We start from the raw sequence: 3,753 nt of genomic DNA on the forward strand, positions 1-3,753 counted from the left end.
TTTATTAGCGTTGCGTTCTAGTACAAAACGCTGACTTCAACGCCCAGCGCAACGTGCTATTGTGATCCAGCCTTTACTGTTGGTTGTGGATTTCGTTTCAAAGTTTTTGGAATTTAGAAGGAAATAGTGCCAAGCACTAATATTCATGTGTTTTCATAAAACCACTATAAAACTACGAATTAGAAGACCCAAAAAGTTGCCCCCCCTCCCCCTGCTCGAAATCCTGGCTACGCCCATGATATTTTTGGACATATTCTCAGCTTCATACATATATAGTGTGAACGCATTTAAATCTTGGTATCACTAAGAGTATCTAACATATTTGAAACAGGCTTGCTGATCTTTCGTTACCGTTATACTCTCAAAGGTCTTAACTCCAGGGAATTCTTGGATTGCCAAGAACATATACTGTGAATGCATTTTATTCATTTTATCACTAAGAGCATGTACCATATCTGAAACGGACCTTTGGTTACGCGTGTAGACCAAAAGGCCTTAACTCCAGGGAATTCTTGGATGGCCAAGAACGTATATTGTGGACGCATATTAATCTTGGTATCACTAAGAGCATGTACCATATTTGAAACAGAATGGCTGACCTTTGTTTACGCGTGTAGACTCAAACGCCTTAACTCCAGGGATTTCTTGGATGGCCGAGAAAATATACTATGAACGCATCCTATCATTTGCATCACTAGAGCAAGTCCAATGAAAATAAAACCTTTGGAATATCCTACCGCAACATTCATGTATGCCAAAAATACTACGCCTCAAAATACATCATGTCTTACAAGGAACAGTATACTCAAATATAACTGCTCACTAGCGCCGCCTTTTGGATAAGTTACTCATTATACTGAGCACCGCTTTGTAGTCCTGAACATAGGTACATTCTAACGTTCTAAAAGATGATAAAATTATCTTCCGAAACAGCCCAAAAAATCCGGAATTGACCAAACAACCAAAAAGTTATAACAATTTCAATTTGGGGTCAATATGACCCCAGAGCACAGACAACGTAAGTTTTTCAATAAAATTAGACTGTAGCGTTTATTTTCAAGATTTTTTCAAGCGTAATTAAACCTAGCGGAAAGATCTCGGTGAGTTTTACGAAACTACCAAAAATTACGAAAATAGGTTGAAAAATAAAAAAATGGCAGCCTTTCAAAGTAGCCTGGGGTCATATTGACTCCAGAGCACAGACAAAAGGTTAATGGTTTCGTAAGCATGTCTGCTATCATTTCATTAGTTGGACAGTAGCAAACATCGATTGTTTCATCTTCATACAACTTACGGACAAAATGGAATTTTGTATCCACAATCCACATGTTTCGAACGATTGTTAATCTTTGCTGATTCCTGGGGGAGGGAGTCTAAAATTTTGTGACACTACATATACTAGGTATACAAAAAAGCGTGACAGAGGGGGGAGGGGGTTTGAAAATCCCAAAAAGTAGTGGACGTCATATTTGAATCGCCCCTTTGAAAAATCTGAGGGCACCTTTCTAATTTTATCAAAGCAACCCAAGTAACCATAGAGCTATATATGCTTGCAAATAATACAGCCATTAAAGTTTACTTAAAGTGGAAAAATGCCCTTTTACGACCGAAATAATGCCTTATTACTTTGACATGTTGAAATAAAACATATGTAATGCATCGCTGCATTCGTAACATTGAACTAGTGTATCGTTGCTTGACAGGCGATGAATAAATGCATCTTTACATCGGTAAAACTGATCTAATGCAATAAGCATTTAATATGCTGATCTGTGATTGATTACATGCATGAATTAATGCTTGGTGGTTACTTGGGAATATTTTAAATATTTTATAAGTCGAGTTTTTACTTACAGCACTTCAAAAAATCGGTAGTGTATCAATAACAACAATGATTCAAAGACTACCATACATCAGTAAAGTTAAATACTATATTTCTTAGAGAGTCGGTGTGAAAATCGCGTATGTTTATTTATTTTTAGCTGTGATACATCGGAAATCAGAAAAGGGAATCAAGTCTCCCTACCTACGAATACTTTTAAGTGCAGAATATGCTAGAAAACAATTTTTCAAAATTTATTTTTGTCTTTGAGTCGACGCACTGTGCATCGTTGTAAGTTTAAGTTAGTATTAATTTGTGTTTACATAATTCTTGAAAATTATATCAAATCAGTTTATTCTTTCTAATGGTGTCCATAAGGTTTAGAAATCGTTCTGTATGGTAGGTTACACCGCCTGTTTGATGAAGTTCGGTTCAGAAGCATCATAGAATGATGTCATGCTTCTGTTTTCTGCCACCGGCATTCCTCCGCGGAAGCTCCCATTTCCGTCCATGCTTCCGAACAGATTGTTTGGCGTGCGACTTCACGTGTCTGGTCAAATTGAATCTAGTAACAAACTCAGCTCCACACTCATCGCAAGCATGTTTTTTTTCGGCCTTGTGCACTATGTAAATGTGATGTGCCAGACGAGTCCTGAAATAAATCAGTGTTCTTTAGTTTACAACGCCATAGTTGCGTGCCAAAGACATACGAAGAAGGAAATGGTTGGTTGCACTTGTGACATTCAATATACGTCGGAAAATGAATGGTATACTTATGAGCCGATAAAATTCTCCGAGTTTTATAAATCTTGTGGCAAATGTCGCATTCAAACCCTGCAGAGCTTGTTTGGTTGTTCGGTTTTGCGGCCCGATGTTTCGTATTATTCCTTTCAATATTCACTTCTTGCTCTCCGAATGAATCCCTGGGCTCAATTTTCACAAGCTCAACCTCGAATATATCGTGTGCTCCCGGTTCAGTATTGCTGGTTTCTGGTTCATTGAAATTGTTTTCGGCTTGATCAGAGACATTTACCCTTTCATAATTGTTTGCTGGTTCATCATTCTTTTGGACATGCTGCTTTTGGCTAATCAAATCTTCTATTAGCATTTGCTCCTTTAAATGTACTGCCATTTTGTGCACCTTCAAGTTTTATTCAATCCTCCTCTGATGGTTACAAACCTCTTTGCTACGCATGTTCCTTTCTCCCCAAAATCAGCTAATTAGTTTTCCAGCGCACTCTGAACTGTTTTCGGCAGCCAACACAGATCAAGTGACCGATATCGTCACCCTGAGGAATCTAAAACACGGTGCTGTTAGACGAAAATTGTCGGCGAAGATCTGACCTTACCACAACCGAGAGGATTTCAGAAATCAATATATTAAGCTTGTCCTTTTGTTGGAAACTTATTTGATTTGATTCCCGATGTTATTTGTTTACCTATCACTTTTGGGGCACTGCAAGGACGAGCTTTATCTCTCTTCTCACTGAAAAAATAAGGGTTGTTGGCATTAAATTGTCTTTCTCTTGCACGCGCACAGAGTGCACTGGATTTGTTTCCTATCCTTCTCAAACAACGAAACAAATTCTATCCTTCCCGCTTGAAAGAGAAGGGTGAGTAAACGTCAGCAAGCTCTATTCTACCGCGAGCGGTAATAAGGCTTGCTGACGTTTATCATCTTTCTCTTGAACGCACACAAAAAGGATAGGATTTGAAAACAAATTCTTTCCTTTTTGTGTGCGTGCAAGAGAAAGATGATTAAACGTCAGCAAGCCTTATGGCTGCAGCTTATACCTGCAATCAGGAAAATCGACACATATGTACTTAATGGCAAAAATCCATGTATTTTGAAATAAATATTAGAAAAAATCGAAACGGGGTCTGAGTGTCAGACGGTGGACTGTCGGAAAGCTGTTTCGCCAACGTCAAAT

The 3,753-nt window shown here is 38.3% G+C and overlaps 1 long non-coding RNA gene across 2 annotated transcripts; it reads right to left on the reverse strand.

Moving 5' to 3' along the window:
• Positions 1–2,033: 2,033 nt before the first annotated feature.
• On the reverse strand, positions 2,034–3,753 carry LOC134221357 (uncharacterized). Of its 2 annotated transcripts, none has more exons than XR_009982337.1 (3): positions 3,647–3,753; positions 2,533–3,308; positions 2,034–2,474 (listed from the first exon to the last, which is right to left on the reverse strand). It is a non-coding gene; the product is annotated as an uncharacterized LOC134221357 (long non-coding RNA). The 2 variants fall into 2 exon arrangements; XR_009982338.1 differs by having other exon boundaries at positions 3,617–3,731.

This window comes from Armigeres subalbatus, chromosome 3, assembly GCF_024139115.2.
Source record: "Armigeres subalbatus isolate Guangzhou_Male chromosome 3, GZ_Asu_2, whole genome shotgun sequence".
NCBI classification, from domain to species: Eukaryota; Metazoa; Arthropoda; class Insecta; order Diptera; family Culicidae; genus Armigeres; species Armigeres subalbatus.